The sequence below is a fragment of the Mustela nigripes genome, chromosome X, assembly GCF_022355385.1.
Source record: "Mustela nigripes isolate SB6536 chromosome X, MUSNIG.SB6536, whole genome shotgun sequence".
Classification (NCBI taxonomy): Eukaryota; Metazoa; Chordata; class Mammalia; order Carnivora; family Mustelidae; genus Mustela; species Mustela nigripes.
This window is the reverse complement of record NC_081575.1, coordinates 123,895,940-123,913,426: the sequence shown is the minus strand read 5'-3', so window position 1 is coordinate 123,913,426 and position 17,487 is coordinate 123,895,940.

Here is a 17,487-nt window from a genome sequence, read left to right as displayed (position 1 = left end):
CCATCGCCAAGATGATGGGGGGGGGCGGGTGGTGCAGGGCGCTCGGAATCTGGAGGAAGGAAGGTGTGCAGAGTGTGATACAGCAGGGCCGGGGTGGGGGGCGTGGGGGAGGCCAGGACGTGAGGCCCGTGGCGGAGCCGTTTCTGGGAAGAGAAGGGGCAGGGACAGGCCCTTCCGGCGGTGACTTTGGAGATCGCGTTTGCTCGGGGTTAGACTGTTCCGGGTTCGATGTCTTCCCTCTCCCCGTGTCCCTCCCCTCCGCCCTTGCCCCGTCCCCACGACCGAGAAAGCACCAAATAGTGAATTATTCTAGAAGCTGGTGTGCGGTGCAAAGCACGCTTGACAGGACAGAACCAAAGCATTAGGGTCCCCAGCGACGCACCTGGGTTGCGGACAATGTGCTTTGCACCTCGTGTATGGGGTCCGGGGGGCGGTGCTGGTCCGCTCTGCCAGGAAGAGTAAGATAGGACGCCTGTGTTTTTGCCTTAGTCCGCGAGGCCCGCCCAGACGGAAGCCGCTTCCCCATCGTTCCCAGGGCTCCTCACGGGTCACCCCTGGCCTTTCCGGAACTCCCGTGGTTCACTCTGATTCCCGAAGAGGTTTTGATCCGTCCAGATCTGGCGATGGCGATTTTCTTTCCTTCTCCCTGAACTTTGGTCAATTTTTCTAAGAAAAAAATAATTTTCCCCCCATCCACGTAAAGGAACATTTTCTACCTTTTCGTGGAGCTAAACTGTGGGTGCATTTGGACAGATCACACTGTGGTCACCTGAAACTCTTCATACAAACCAAAAGGCCCCTTCAGCTCCCCCCCACATTCATGCGTTACACAGTTACCCTCATACACGCAGTTTTTAAACAGCTGTGAATTAAGCAAACAAAAAAAGTTCCTGTAAATCAGCTGGAAATTTCCTTTAAATGCAAACAGTGCATTTCGAATCCCTTAAAGCTAGTGGCACTCGTCCTAAAATTGAACACTTGGCAGAGGTTTGCAAGTAGAATGTGTACATCCCTAATTTTTTTCTTTCCGAAAAGCTTATAATCATTTAAAAAAAAAATCTAAACAGAATCCTCATTACCTCTGCGTCCCCAATCGAAAACTCACGACACGGGGTCGGATCCCTGCAGAATTTGAAGCTAGAAGATAGGGCCGCACACCCTTGCCCTACGGGAGGCTGGTAGAATGAGGCTTGTTGGATGGGGGACCCTTAATGCTTGTTTTCGCTTTTTTCTCTTTTTTTTGGTTTTGTTTTCTTTTTCGTGATTTCACATGGAAAGTGAGCCAGGTATAACCCCTCCCGATGGGACCTCCCCCCAAACAGAGCCAACCCAGACAACCGAACGGGTGGCATTTACGGTGGAGTCTGGCGGGCCTCATGGGTCTGCCTGGAACAGAATAGGGGAGATGGTCGGCCAGCGTGGCCCGTGGCCCGTGGCTCCTGCCTCTTTTTTGTCCCAGAAAGTCCAAGAGCTGCAGAAGGAATTATCGGTTGAGTCGCGGGTCCACTTTTCACGGGGCGGCTCTGTGTCTCACTTCCTTCCTTGGGCGCTGCCGAGGACGCCTGGAATGCTGTGGCGTATGGGTCCCCGTCCACCCGGTCATCATCACGCCGGACGTAGGATATCGTGCTCACCCGAGTGCCCGCGTGGGGTGTGGGACGCATACGTTTCCCCTGTAGGGTGTACGCAGCTAAATGCATGAAGCGGATGCCTCGGAGCTGTGCTCGGGGCTTTTTGCTCACATCATGACCCCTTTGAAAGTCGTGCGTGGGACTTCCGCCGAGCGTGGGGGCTTGGCGTGTTTGCGGAGCTGCACCTCGGAGCAAGCGTGTCTGGGAGACGTGCCTTTTCGCACCAGCGGATGCGAGAGCGTGGGGTTGTCCAAGCTCCGTGAGGGCTGTCGTGGGCGTCCAAACGTGCCGGTCGCGCTGTGGGATGCTTCTTGCAGGACGGACCCTGGAGTTCTACTTGGCAGGATGGGGTGGGCCCCGAAAGCTTTCTCTTTTCCTTTTTTTCCTTTTCTTGTCTCTCCTCCCGAAACCTTGGCCAAAGAGTACTTTTAGGATGGAAATTGCCCAGATTTGGCAACACAACAGTTTTTATGAGATTTTGCCGTTCCTTTCGACCCTTCTTACGGATTCAAGTTTCCCTTCCGTCCGTGGTGTGTTGTGCGGGAGAGAGACAGACCGGGTCCTGGGGAAGGTTTCAGAGTCTCGGGATGGCATGCGTTGGGTTATGTTTTCCGACCTGTAGGGTGTGCCGTGCGTGTTCGCGGACCAGGTCTGCCGTCCAGAATTGCTAGGAGTCAGGGAGACGATGCCCTCGTTTTGTTGGCCGGGCGGGGGGACTTATGCATTGTGGCTTTTTCATGATCCCTGCACTAGAGGGCCAGGCCGGACGGGTTTCCGCACTGTTCGCAGGACCAGCGAACAGATCCAGAACTTATTTGCAAAGCTGTAACCACCTGAGTGGGGAGGCATCCTGCGCCAGGGTGGTGGGCCTTCTGACCCTCGGGTGCTCCCCTCCCAGCCATGCTGGTGGACGGACGGTCCCCCCCCTCGCTGGAGTCCAAGCTGCACCCCGTGGCGGCCCCCTCTCCGGGCAAGCATGAGTTTCCGGGGTGGGCTTGTCTGCCGGGCCACGGGCATCTGTGGTCTGTGCCGTGTCGGGCGGCGGGGGGGACATCTGGGGAATCAGCACATCCACCTGCAGCACCCGTGTCCGAAGTCATGGCCACCCCCTTCCCTCTGGGCTCACGACGAGACGAAGACATCAGCGTCCTCTGCTCACACACCAGGCTTCCAATCTCATATTTCAGTGTTTCTCGGCGTCCAAGGAGAGACCCCCTTTTCCTGGGAGTTTCCAGGGGGCTGCTGACCACAGCGACAGAAATGTCTCCAGGCACTTTGCTCCTTCTTCACGTTGGGGGGAGGCCGGGGCCGGGGGGCGGGGGGGGGGCGGGGGGGGCTTCTCAGTCGACGGCTTGGACATTGGAAAAACTGGTGCCTAATTTATTAAAAAAAAAAAAAAAAAAAGGTAGCTTAGGAATATGCTGATTTTTCCATACACGTGAAAACTTGATGCAATTTATAAATGTTTTATTGAAATTTGATATTTAATGAGAACTCAGATAAGGAATGTAGAAAATTTCCAGTCTGAAAGCGGTGACGCGTGCTATTTATTGAGCGGTGGCCGTCGGACGGCCAAGGCCCCGTTGTGTGCAGAGGTCCCATCACAGGGAGGCCAGTTCTCTGCTTCCTGATACTGGATGTATGTGGGTGTGTTATTTATTTTTGCTTTGGGTTGAAAGTTCATAAATATGTGATATTTTAATTATGTGGAGTGTAAATTTGACATTACCTTGCATTTATTTTTATATTTTTAAAGCCTGTTGCTTTTCTCACCCCACCCCAACCCTTTCCTCCCCAAATTTATGAGCAGCCACAGAGATTTACGGCACGGCAGACGTGTTTGGGTTATGCATACGGGGTGAGTTTGGACCTGCAGACGTTTTTCAGGGATTGCTCACACGGCACGGAGTAACACAGGCTTTCCCAAACCGAACGGTCTTCAACACCCTAACCCTCTGCTGTGGCAGAGAAAACGCACACACACAAAAAACAAACAAACAAACAAAAAAAACTAGAAAACATTCTGAAGGGTTTTTGTTTTTAGTTTTTTTGGGGTTTTTTTTTTGTGTGGGGTTTTTTTTTTTTTTTTTTTGGGCCATATGCTTGCAGATTCTTAACACGAAATGCCCTCGTGTTTAGTTCTAGCGACAAAGTGTATTTTGTCAACCCCTATAGGATGAATGTACATCTTGTAAAACGGAGATATAAATAAACTTATAAATATTTGTATTCCAGTGTTAAAAAACGTTCTCACCTCTCCCCCGAGGGGCCCGACTGGAACACGCGGGGAGCCAACGGCGGCTGAACACAGGGTGGGGTTCGCATCCGCACCCAAGTACGCGTGTGCGTTCCCGGCTGGCGGCGGGGGCCGCTTCTGGGGGCTTCTGCCTGCTGCTGCTGGAACTTCCCCCTTGCTGGCGAGTAGCTTATGACGGCGTGTGACCCGTCCCGGGCCACATGGTCCCCGAGAGTGTGAAAAGGAGGAGAAATGCCCCCATTTCAAACAACCTGAGTTTTGGGATGACGGCGCCGGCTTTCCCGAGGAGCCCGGCACCTTGGTTTCAAGTTTTCAGCTTTGATTTTTTTTTCTTTTTTTTTTTTCCTTTCCCCCCTCCCTGGACAGTGTATGGAATCTGCACCTCAGCATTGCAATGATGGTTGAATCATTTTGGGGGGGAAAAAAAAAGGAATAGAATAAATGGGGAAAAAATTCAGTTTTCAAAACGAGAACATTTTTTGGCCTGTGCTTTTTATCTCCTTCTGTGAAGGAAAGTTAATGACCCGATTTAGTGGCTCTGATGGTTTCCCGGATTCGATAAAAACCACATGTCGGGAAACAGCGACAGGGCAGACGTGCGACGGATGAAGCCGGCCGGGGGCGGTCGCACGGGGGGCGGGGAGGGTCGGGGGCTGTTTATTTGGGGGAAGGGGTGAGCCCGCGGGCAGGTGGGTATTTCCAGCACATCCCAGGTGCCCGGCGTGGATGGGGTGACGCCTCCCTGTGGGATCTGCTCTTCTGGCCGTCCTGTCTTCCAGCCACGGAAGGGGTTTTGCAGGACCTGCCTGTGCTCCTGGGCGTCCAGCCCGAGACGTCCTATTTCTCCGACAACCTGCATGGCCGTCCACATGTCGCACAGCTTGAGTGCTCGGAGCTCCCTTCTGCAAGCCAGTAGCGTCCTGCAGGCAGGCGGGAAGCGGTCTCTGCCAGGTACTGGCCACGGGGACCACGGTCCCTGACAAAGGGACACGTCCCACGAGACGTGTGTTACCGGCGGCTGGCCCTGGGATGCGGCCTCTGATGGGTTGCTGACGGCCGTCTTTGGCATCTCAACCCCTGGCTTCTGGAACGCTCTTGTCCTTTTTGGGGTCAACGCACCCGGTTTCTGTCCTGGCGGACGCGGTGCCAATGTCGTCAAAGCCGTTATTCGACGGTGAAAATAGCCGTAAAAGCCCATCTTCGTTCAGCAAACGTGTCCCTATTGTATAACATTGTTGAAGATGCTTTCCGTGTGACACAGTCGGTGACTCTGTTGCCAATTGTAGCGAATCCCTTTTGAAAGAAAGACGCGCGTCTGGCTCCTCCTGTCTTCAGGACGTTCCCGGCACACTCGGACCTACAGAGTAAGTGTCTCCGCCTTCCTTCCCCTCCAGATTCTTCTGTGGGCTGTGCTGCAGGCCTGTGCGGAACCACAGCACCAGATTTACGGGAAAACAATCGTGTTCACTTGCCGCGTCGGGAAGCACGGGGCGGTAGCGGGCTGGGGGGGCGGCGGGAGCTTTCAGAGAACCGTTTCCAACGATGCGTTGTGAAACCCGTTCACTGAACAAGAAAGCACGTTGATGTTGCCTCCCAGGGTCCCACGGACCAGCGTTGCTTTCCAGGGTTCGCGGGCTTCTGCGGGGGCGTCTGACTTTCCTATTCAATCATGGGACGCATAGGGGATGAGGGGGAAAAAATGGGCTGACGGTGTTAAACCGCGAGCCGGTGGGCCCGGAGGTTCCACACGCGCGCAGAGGAGCTCTCCCGAGTCCAGCAGGGGCGGCTGTCAGGGAACATAAAGGTGTTTTGGGTTTCATGCGCGGCTTCTCTTCAAAGCGGGCCGCGCCAGGAGAAGTAACACGGGTCGTCACCCCGGAGTCATAACGCTTTCCGCCGCTCCAGAGTCTGAAAAAACATGATTTCTTTCATTTCAACATCGGGGTTCTCGGAAGAAAGACAAAAGCGGCGTGTGTGTGGCCAAACCTTATCCGTTGCCCCATAAACACACACACAGGGTTTTTGTTATTATTCTTCCTTTCAGTATCTCTGGGTACGCCGTTTGCCCCAAACGGTGCAGAATGAGCTCAACGTTTTAAAATCATTGAACTTTGCCCGCTTCCCGGAGCGTTTGGGGGCAAAATCTGCAGTCCGTTTTTGCAGACACTCGGTGGGATGCGTGGCTGACGTGATCAACACGTGTCGTAAAGTGTGCTCCCAGGCCAGCTCCTCCCCGGGGTTTTTGCTTTGAGATGTCAGCGTTCCCGTGTGCCGAGCACACCACAGGACGCGGACCGGAACGATGCGTCTCCCTATAAAATTAAAAAAGGCCCAAGATGGGGCCCGTCGCTGTTTAAATAGCCAGGATAGGTCTGCGGTCTCCCCTGAAAAGGCAGTGCGAGAGAGATGTGCGGGGACCAGCAACCACGGTTCACCCCGTTCCGCGGCGGGAACGCGATAGAGATGTCAAACCTGGCCATGGTGGGGTGAGCGGACTCGGTGAAGGCAGCTCATGTGCTTCCTATCCGGCGGCAGGAACGTGGCTCTGGGTCCTCCACGATCAGCCCGTCTTCATCAGTCCGGGCGGGTGTGTGCTCTGTACGGTTGAAGTGGGGTCCCTAGACCCAGCCCAGGGTCCGATGTTGGTCCCACACTCTCAGGATCGGGACCCATCCGTGGAAGCAGGTGTGCGTTTATGGGGGAATTTCTGCCGTGGCGAGCAAAGGGTGTCCATCCCGCAGGACCGGGAAGGCTGTTTGCCCCGGGGGGAGCTGATGCCTTGAGGACACAGTGTGCTTTTTAGCCCCAGATGCATAGGTTGAAACGTTAAGTCGGAACAAGAGCCGTGCGTGGTGGGCCCCGTGGGGTCTCTGCACGTCCTACAATGGAGCTGCTGCAACCCAGAACTGCCCCAAAGGCGCTCTTGCCCCCGCGAGCTACCATTCATCCGGAAACATAATGGGCTCAGGTGGGAGCCGGGTTTAGCAATTGTTGAAAAACAAGATCTTATGTCAACACACACAGAGAAACACAGACACTGCGTGGCAACATGTAACCCACTGAAGTTACATTGTATATTCAGGGAGTTAAATGGAGCACGACCTCCTGTTTTGGTCGATGGGGTTGACTCCCTAAAGTCGGTGCGGGGACATCCCTCCACTCCGATGCTGGCCGAAGGCGGTGCCCCTCGCGGGCGCGGTAGGAACCGATGACGCGCGAAATCCGGCCTGTCCAGGGGCTCCTCTTGGCGGGTGTGGAAGGAGAATACCTGAACGTGGACGCTGTGCAACGAAACCGGAACGGTTTAACCAACCACGGATCCGAGGAAGCCACTCAGCGCATGCACTGCCGTAGAAATTGGGCTCCTGTTTGCCGTGGAGGTAAGGATCCTGAGCGGACAAGTGCAAGAGCCCCCGGGAAGGTTGCCGGTTGGGTCCACGCGTGCCTTCTGCCTGGTGTGTTTCAGAGAAGAATGGATGGTTTGGGTCATTTCTTAGGGAGCTGCATTATTCCTCTGCGGGGGAGTGCGGCTGATGAGAATCCCCAGCACGCCGGCGTCGGACCCTGGAGGCTCTTGTTAATTGTTCCCCAACCCCAGGTCCCCGTGGCATCTGGGCAGGCTTGTGGCACTGCAGACAGGTTATGTAAGGGAAAGTCCGTGCCGATATGGTGCAGATCCCCAAGCTTTTCTAGAAGCTGCTGGGGAGCGTCCTGTGACGCCCAGGGCCCAGTGAGCAGTCATGCGCATATTGATTCTGGGTCTCGTAAGACCATTAGGAACAAGACAAATTGACTCTGAGCTGAGACGCTCCGTTGGCCCAGCCTGTGCGGACAACAGAGACAGCTCCAGCAGTGACGCTCCTGACTCCTTCCTCTCTTCCAACGTACAGGCCGGCGGAACCCATCCGAAGAAGCTGCGATCCTGTCCTCTAGCCGACTCCCTGCAGGACGGGTTTTCACGGGGGTTGGTGAATGGGTTTCGTGGAGAGGCCAAGACTCATGGCCTAATGCTCAGCAGCTCAGCTGAACAGAGATCCATCCTGTTCCAGAGCAGGAGGCCAGGGGCTGAGATCCAAGCGGGGCAGGGCCGAGCTCCAGGGGAGGGTCCTTCCAACGTCCTCCAGCTTCTGGCTCCAGGTGTCCCTGGGCTGGTGACCACATCCTGCCCATCTCTGCCTGCGTCTTCACGTGGCTTCTCCTCTGTGTCTGTGTCTCCTCTTCTGTCTCTTACAAGGACACTCATCCTTGGATTTCGGGCCACCCTGGTCCAGGACGAGCTCATCCCAAATCCTTCACTTAATCCCATTTGCAAACACCCTAATTCCCCATGAGGCCCTGCTGTGAGACATCAGATTGCAGGATCTTTGAGGACGGTTGCTCACACTTGCACAACCTCCTCGATTCTTGGGGTCCCCACCCATGGGCATGTGACTAGGGTCCTGGGTTCCTAATAGGCAGCTGTCCCTCTGCGGTTCTTCTCTGTGACCTGGGCTGAGCGTCAGGGAGAGGGAGGAGTGGGGTGGCAAGTTACATCATGTCTGAGATTTTATCTCCTGGACCTAAGAAACTTGATGGTCACAACATGGTGTTAATTTCCGCTTAATCGGTATTTCAGAAAAAGCCACAGAGAGATGAGCCATGGCCTGGATGTACATAAAACTCTTTTCCAAGGAAATATATATATTTAAATATATTAAATAGGATATAATGTGTATGTATTTCCTTGGAGACCAGTTTTCAGAAAACAAAGCTAAAATTCTCTCAGGCACGTGTCACTTTTTGTGTCTCCAGTTCCTAAATATAGATTTTTTCCAAACACTGGACCCCAGTGGGGAAACGGCGCATATCGGATCTTTATTTTCAACGTCCAGGCACTCGGAACCTGAGAGGGACACCGGTCTGCTGCCAGACTGGGACTGACCCCCTGACATGAGGGCCGTCCCTTTAAAATCTTCCCGACACTCTGTGCTGACACAAGGGTCCGGGTCTGCCTGGGTGGGCATTTCAACTTCATCTGTCTTCAACTTCAGGGCAACACTTTTGCTTTAGGGCATATCCTGTTTCTGGATATGGATTCAGAAACGTGAGAGGCGTTGTCGGGGTTATTTGAGAAGTCCGCGCTAATGTGTTCTAATGACCCAACTAATTACGGTCTCAGGCGGCAAGCCGTGCATCATCCTGCAAAACCTTTTATAAATTTATTTTTTATTCCTTTACTGCAATCTAACTCACATGCCCTAACATTCACCTTTTTAAAAAAGTGCACGACCCGGTGGTTTTTTGTATATTCACAACGTTGTACAACCATCCCCAAGATCCCTCCCTTCCAGAGCACGTTCCTCAACCCTCCGTGCACAAGAACTCAGGATCCATGAAGCAGTTGCCTGACATGTTCCTTAGACCCATTAATCACTAATCTACTTTCTACACTTGTAGATTTTTCTACCCTGGATGTTGCATATAAACGACATTGTACATCATCAGGTCTTATGCATCTGGCTTCTCTCATGGAGCATCATGTTTTCAAGGTCTACCCATGGGGTAACAGGTGCCAGAGATTTCCCCCTTTTCATGGCTGAGTAATATTCCCTTGTGTGCTTCGATAGACCCCATTCTGTTTATCCGTCCATCACCTCACGGACATTTGGGTTGTGTTCACGTTTTGGTGAACTATGAATAATGCTTCTATGTAGGGTTTTTGTATGGACGTGATAGTTCTGTTCCCTTGGGTGTGCACTGACCATGGAATCGCTGGGTCTTGTGTGAACTCTACATTGAGCTTTTAAAGGAATTGACCGTTTTCCAAAGGGACTGCACCATTTTACATTCCTACAAGCAATGGATGGGGCTTCCATTTTTTCTACATCTTTAATGATGCTTCTCTTTGTTTCCCTTTTGAATGACACACTGTGAGAAGTGGCATCGCTGGAATTCTGATTAGTTTTTCTCATCAAATTATGATGCTGAGCATGTTTTCAGATGCTTATCCGCAACTTTGTATATGTCCTAAGGAGGAATGTCTGTTCAGATCCTTGCCCCACTTTTCAACTGGCCCGTTTGCCTTTTCATTGTTGAGTTGTTATGGCTCTTTATATATTGTGGATACAAGGCCTATATCAGATATAAAACCTACAAATATCACTGCACATGCTGTGGGTTTTCTTTTCACCTTCTGGATACTGTCCTTGGAAGCACAAAAGTTTTTGGTTTGGATGAAATCCTAAATGATCAATTTTTTACTTTGATTGCTTATGCTTTTAGTGTCAGAGCTAAGAAGCCACTGTTTAATCCTAGAGCACATAGACATACACTTATGCTTCTTTTTTTTCTAAGAGTTTTATAATTTTTACTCTTATGTTTTGATCTTCATATATCCTGTGAGGTGGGGATGCAGCTTTGTTCTTTTTCATGGTGATGTACAGTTGTCCCAGCACCACATCATTTTGACCATCAGTGAACTGTAGTATATGGGTTGGATGTTGGACTCTCCACTCTGTTCTATTGATCTGTATATACTGTGTGCCCAAAATTACACAGTCTTGATTAGTAAAACTTTTTATTAAGTTCTAAAATCAGGAAGTGCAGGTTCTCCACCACTGCGTTCCTTTTTTGAGATTGCTGGCTCTTAATATATGTGGATGCAATTATGAAGGGTTGGCGTTAATTCTTTAAATATATTACAGCAATTCATCAATGAGATCACCTGGTGCTGGGGGTTCCTTCACAGGGAAGTTTTGTTGTTGTTGTTTTGATTGTTAACTCAATCCTTTACATGTTACAGGTCTATTTAGGCTTTCTGTTTCTTCTTGGGTCAGTTCCAGCAGCCTGGGTCTTTGTAGGAACTCCTGCATTGTATCCAGGTAATCTGGTTGTCTGCCTACCATTGTTCACTGTACAATCCTTATCATCCTTTTACTTTCTGTAATGTTGGTAGTGATGTCCCCTCTTTCCTTTCTGATTGTAGTAATTTGAGTCTTCTCTGTTTTTTTTTTTTTTCTTTTCTCCTTGGCCAGTTATACCAACACTTTGTCCATTTTCTTAGTATTTTTTCAGAAACCAATTTTGCTTTCCTTGATTTGTTCTGTGTTTATTCTCTATTTCTATTCAAATCTTTCTTATTCTCTTTCTTCACTTGGCTTTGTGTCAGGTTTGCTTTTGTTTGTGTAATTCCTGAAGCGTGAGTGGATGAAGACTTGTCTCCATCTGGTGCTAGTTTTGCATGCCTTTCCTGCCTCCGTGGCTAGTTTGTTCCCATAGTTGTCAGTCTATGCAAGTAGCATTTGCTATTAGCTTGTGGCGAAGCTTTCAGAGTGACATAGAGGTTCCCATCCTAAAGCTCACACTGGGACTCATAACTAGGTTTAATAAGAGAGTGCGTGACCAGATACCTCTCTTTTAAGTGGTGAATGTTTGCCTTCTTTTCCTACTTCCCTACAGATTGGAGAGCTCAATGCACACAAGCCAGGATTAGAAGGAAAGATTAATCCTGGTGGGTATTTCCACTTTGGGACACAAGTACCTGTAGTTGAAACAGTCCTTGAGTAGCAAGCGCATGGACCACAAACAATTATTCATGAAGGTGACTCTCACTTTGACAAGAGACTTCTGTCCCTCTGGGGTGATGGGTGCTCTCAAGGTGAAATGTTGATTCCGTTTTATGTTCCCATACAGGGAACATAGAGGCACACAAGTGGTATCAACCTTACTTTGGGTGGGTGGACATTATATGACTTTTTTGTGTTCTTTATGGAAAGACACTTATTTCCATATTTACTTTTTTTATTTTTTAAAAGTAATCACCACACACAATGTGGGTTCAAACTTCTAATCCCAAGTCTAGAGTTGCATGCTTTACTCAATGACCCAGCCAGGTGCCCCCAAAGACTTACAAAGATATTTAAAAAAAAAAAACAAAACTTAACATTTAATTTCATTCTTTTTATTTCTTTTTTAAAGATTTTATTTATTTATTAGAGACAGAGAGGGAGAACTAGCATGGGGGCAGGATGAGGGGCAGAGGGAGAAGCAGAATCCCCAGTGAGCAGGGAGTTCAAAGTGGGACTCGATCCTGGGACTCTGGGATCATGACCTGAGCAGAAGGCAGATGCTTAACCAACTGAGCTACCCAGGAGTCCCTATTTCTTTATTTTTGTGGTGGGCATGGGGTTAGAGTGATAGAGACAGAGAAGACTCGTCAGTGATTGTGGAGCTCAGCGTGGGGCTCAATCTCAGGACCCTGAGATCATGACCTATGTTGAATCCAAGAGTTGGGCCCTCAACTCACTGACACACCAGGTGTCCCAAGACTTAAAATTTAAGCTTAAATTTAAATTTAGCACTTAAAACAATTTAAAAGAATTAATCCGTATCTGTAGATGTTCAGGACCCACTGTTTCTCTACATTCTGACACTTGTAGACCTCTTCTCCAAGAGTCCTTTCTGGGATCCATCAACTCATGTACACACAGGAGGAGGACCTCTTGCCTGGTTTCTGACCCTAAATGCTACTCCCTTGAGAAGCAGCTTCTTGATGGTCACAAAGCCAGGGCACTGACATTCCCTTCCGAGGAACACAGCCATGGCGAGTGGTTTCAGCTAGACCCCTAGCATTCCCAAGCCCTCTTGTCAGTCCTGCACTTCTTGACCATATTTCCGGTTATATCTGGTTCTGTTTGTTCCGCAAGCTTGCTGAGATGGCTTCAGGACTCTGGACGTGGGATGAGACACAGGGGGCTAAATCTCTGCCCACTTTAGCCACCTCCCTTCCTTGGGAAGTGTCGGGGGTCTCACCGTTCTTCCTGTCTTTGCCCTACTCCCGCCGATGAGGGTTTTGGCATTTTTCTTCCAGACACTTGGACGACAGGGGTTCCTCGAGGAAACTTGGGGGTTGGCTTCACGGTGAGTGAGACGCCCGACCCTCAGAAGGCATCCATGCTGGGCATTGGGTCCTCTGGAGTCGCCATCTTGGAATTGTCAATCGTGTTCATCATTCAGTTTGTGTTTTCCAAGTGACGTCTGATGGGACAAGGTAGCATGTTCTGGAGCCCAGAACCTCAGCTTCTGAGATGTCCTGTCCCCCTGCCTCTTCAGATGGGCTCTCTCCTGCCCAGTTCCTCCCTCTTACCCTGTACACCTTCTGGGGGACGACCATGAACAGAGAGCCCTGGTGATTTCCAGCAAAGACACAGAACAGGTTCCCTGTCCCCTTCCCTGCTGTTTTTGCAAAGACACAAATGCACACCGGAACATGTCAAAACAGACCACGGCCATCCCTGGCTGGGGTAGCGGGTTGGTAGGTTCACATCAGACGTTCAGCTGTGTTTGCTGAATGAGTGTTGAGATCTGACACGTGTGCACAGATCTCAGAAGATTTAAATATTACACAAAATTTTAAAAAGCGAAAGTAAAGGAGGTGGGAAGCCAGGTGACGTTCCAAGCAAGGGCTTTCCTGGCTAATGCCGCGTGTATTAAGGGTAGAAGAAAGCAAGTAGAAAGGCCACCACGAACCATGTGCGCATTTTTGAGATTGCACGTGAGGTGACAACGTTTGCTGAACCTGCACATGTGTGTTGGGCCTGCCCAGGGTGTATGTGAGTGACATGTTTTTAATATGATATATTCTTCTGCTGAGTGATCAGGCACCGTGAACTGCTGAGTGGGTGCCTGGTGCTGCTGTGCAGATGGGGAGGCCTGAGGCAAAATCACCGAGGTGGGGAGAGAGAGAGACAGAGACAAAGAGAGAAATGGAGAGACACATAGGCAGACACGAGCCGGATGGAAGGGTGAAAGACAGAATCTATGGGGCCATAACCATCTTGGAAAAATATTTGCCCTCAAATATCCTTCTTGAGGACCATCTGTTTCAATATTTCTACAGTCTTTGCAGGCTTTGAACATGGTTTTTACACCGTTAGAATAATACTTTATGCAATTTCGTTCCTTTCTTTCCCCGTCCAGCCTACGCATGTGAGGGCGGGCATGATCTTGTAGAGCAAAAGTACGGTCATCAAATTGATACCACGCCTTGGCCCGGCCCATATTAAGTATCGGTTCTTTCACCAGGAAACTCTACGGGTTTAAAAGAAATTGGGTTCTACCGTGTGGCTTAGCGAGGGTGGAAAGTCGAGTTAAGTGGGTGTCCCGACCGGGGCAGAGACAGCAGGCAGGCGCTGGTGCGGGGTACGGGCCCAGGAAGAGTCCCAGGAAAGACGGATTCTGGCTTCTTCCCGTCTGAGGGGCACCTTCTGGACAACTGCACATTGATGACGACGTGGGGCAGAAATGGCTGCAGCAGTTGAAGTGGCCTCAGCCTGGGAGCAGCCCACGCTGAGCTTTGCTTGTCTCCTTAGCTAAGGAGGCTGCCTTTGACAGGTACGTGCTCCCCTCCCACGGAGCTTGCTGCTGGACATGTGCCGTAGGGGGTTTGGACACACGCTCTGTAAATAAATCTTTAAAAAAAAAAAAAAAAAGGTGTGGCCCCATGCTTCTGCTTCTTCCCGTGTCCACGTGTCCATTCCAAGTGGATGGACGTGTTCAGTGCCAGGACGACGCGTTGTGTCAGTTGTGTTCCCCGAAAGGTATGTTCAAACCTTGACCTACAGCCCCTGTGAATGGGACCGTATCTGAAAACAGGGTCTTGGCAGATGTGACGGAGGGAAGGATGTGAGATGAGCTCGTCCTGGATCAAGCTGTCCCTGAATCCAATGGCAGGTGTCTTCCTAAGAGACGGAAGAGGAGACACAGACACAGAGGAGAAGCCATGTGAAGACGGAGGCAGAGATGAGAAGGACATGGCCACCAGCCCGGGGACGCCTGGAGCCCCAGAAGCTGGAAAAGGCAGGAAGGAGCCTCCCCTGGAGTCCAGGGAGGGAACCCAGCCCTGCCCCGCCTGGGTCTCAGACTTCCCGTCTGTAGAACGGCAATCAATTTATACTATTTTAACCATCAAGTTTGTGATAATTTTTACCGCCGCCCAGGTCTCTCCTGCACTGACTTCCAGCGCTGGGAAAGTCCAATCAACAGCTTTCCCTCCCCGGGGTTTCGGCGGCCGTCCCGTCTTCCATGAGGCTGCGTCTTCAGGGGGAAACAGTGCCGAGCGTCCCAAGGTCCTGCAGAACCTCATCCAGAGGAGACACTAGCAAGGACAACGTTGGCACTGTCCCTGGGTCTCGGCCATACCCCTGCCGCTAACGCATTTTTATTCCGAAGGACGAGAACAGCTAGAGAAGTTGAGAAGTCTCTCTCTACGCAGCGGAGGGAGAGATGGGCTGGCCACGCCGCGGACACATCTGAGGCCTCCGACTGTGTTCAAATGCTTTTGGCCGATAAGAATTCCAAGTGCATTTCTTTTTTCCTGCCAAGCACTTTTCCTCTCTACTTTTTGAAATTGTGTCAGACGAAGGTGGAAACTTGATCCTGGGAGTTTTGATCCTGTGATCACCCGGCCATCTCAGCGACGGTGTGTGAAGACACGTCCGGCGGCTGAGAAATGGGGGAAAGGCTTTGAACAGGACTCTCGGCCACGAGTAGCCAACGGAGCCTGAACCTCCCAAGTGCTTTCGAGATGCGAACCCCGAGCGCACCCTTCCGGGCGGATTCTGCGCTTTGGCAAAACATGGTCTCGGCCTTGGTTGTTTTCCTGGAAAACGGGAAGTTCGATGTCGCCAAGACCAAGAGGACTGGGAGACCAGAACGTTGGTGCCTGGGTGTGCATGTGTCTGTGTGGGTGCGTGTGCACACGCGCGTGTGTCCGTGGAGGTCACCTGCATGTTCTCCAGTACATCTCCCCTTCAGCCTTGCTGGCACGTGGCTTCTGCATCTCAATTCCTCTCTGATTCTACCAGGAAAGAGGCGGTGCCCATGCCCTTCAAGTTCTGAGCAAACGCTCCAGCTGGACCCAGTGGAGATGGTTCCAGTGGAGACGGGTTCAGGTCCTCTTCTGAAACCCAGAGATGCAGCGGGACGTTTGCGGTGGGCCCGTTGGCAGGAATCAAGCAGGTGACGTCTGGGAGGCACTGAGGAGAAAGCGCAGCTCATCCTCAAACAAACAGCATCATTGTACCATCTCTACCTGTGTGTCTCGGCCCAAGCAAGGCATGTAGAGCAGGTGGGAGCCCTCTTTGGAGACCCCTTTGAAGGTGCCTATGTCCAGAGGCTCCCTGGGCCATCACAGGGTTGGTGGTGCCCTGACCCAGACCGATCAAGCTGGAACCCTAGAGGCCATGGAGCACGTGCCTTGCCCCACCTAGATCTCAGACTTCTGGTCTCCAGAGCTGGGGGACAGTGACCCTCATCAGCAGCCGCCCACCTGGTAGGGATACCGGTTTGGAGAAAATGCTCTGGATGAATGCCCCGGCATCTCACTTCCCACTCCCCTCCTGGACGTTCCAGAGCAGCCTCCAGGACAACCCCCCTCGGCTGTGCAACGTCGATCGGAATGTGCTGCTGCGGCAGCGGCTGAGGACACACATTTTATTCGGTAACGCGTGCATAGGGGAAAGCGCTCGTGCACGGCACGGAAGGGTCAGTCACGGGAAGCCGTTCCCTCTCCAATCCCCTCTCGCAGACAGGACTTAGCCCTGCCCAGGGGCGACCGGCGTTCCCTGACGGTTATCACCAGACGGGCCCCGTATAGAAGCATCGTCTGCTCACATCTGTTTCCTCTTAAACGGGTTCTGAGTGAACCCTTTGTTGGTTTCCAGGATCAGTGATGAGTCATTTGAGCGTCCCGATCTAGGGCCTGGCGGCGGGATGGGCCAAGCCTGGTGCAAAACACAAATTCGGGGTCCCTCCCGTCTGGTGAATTACGGAGGCTCTCAGGACGCCCGCTGAAGAGCGTTGCAAGTCCGCGGTTTTGGGGCCCGCGGTCCTTGTGCACAGGTTGCAACGGAAAACTGTGTGATTGGGGTTGCTTCTGCTTTGAAAACTTTCTGTTTCTCGCTGGCTTGGAAGGGACACGGCTCCCATGTATGTTTGGAGCTCGTGTTTTCACGAGACTGAGGAGTCCTAATGGACAACACCCGGCGTGGGTTGTGAGGGCGGGAACCGCCGGTCGGCCGTGCCCCAGCCCCGTCCGGGTCTGCGTGCAGAGCGCGGGCGTCAGAAGGCGTTGTGCATGGTAGAAATGTGAGTGGAAGGTAGGTGTAGCCGCGACACGGTGGCCTGCGTGACGCCCGGGCTCCGCGCTCTGCACTCTTCCCTGGTTGTTTGTACACGTGGATTCCTGTAGGATCTTCGATGCAAGCACGTGGCTGTTGCCTGGGCTTGGGGTCCACTGCTTCTCTTTCCACAGCAGGAGGAACAAACATAATAACGTGCAATTACAGGCCCACAGGCAGCGTCGTCCCCCGCGGCTCGTGAGAAACGGATGCCCCTCTGCGTGACGCGCAGCGGCCCCGGCTTCCCATCCAGGAGCATCCCTGCGAGGCTCCGGGTCTGCTGCACGGAGAGCTCGTCAGAGGCTGCGTGGAGAGTGCTCGAGGCCGCGGGTAGCTCTATGTCCCCGAGGATGGGCACTTGGGAGGGGCCACGGGAAGCTGGGTGGACGGGGAGTGCAGGAAAGCATGTGGGGCGTTTCGAGACGTGCTTGGGAAGCGGAGG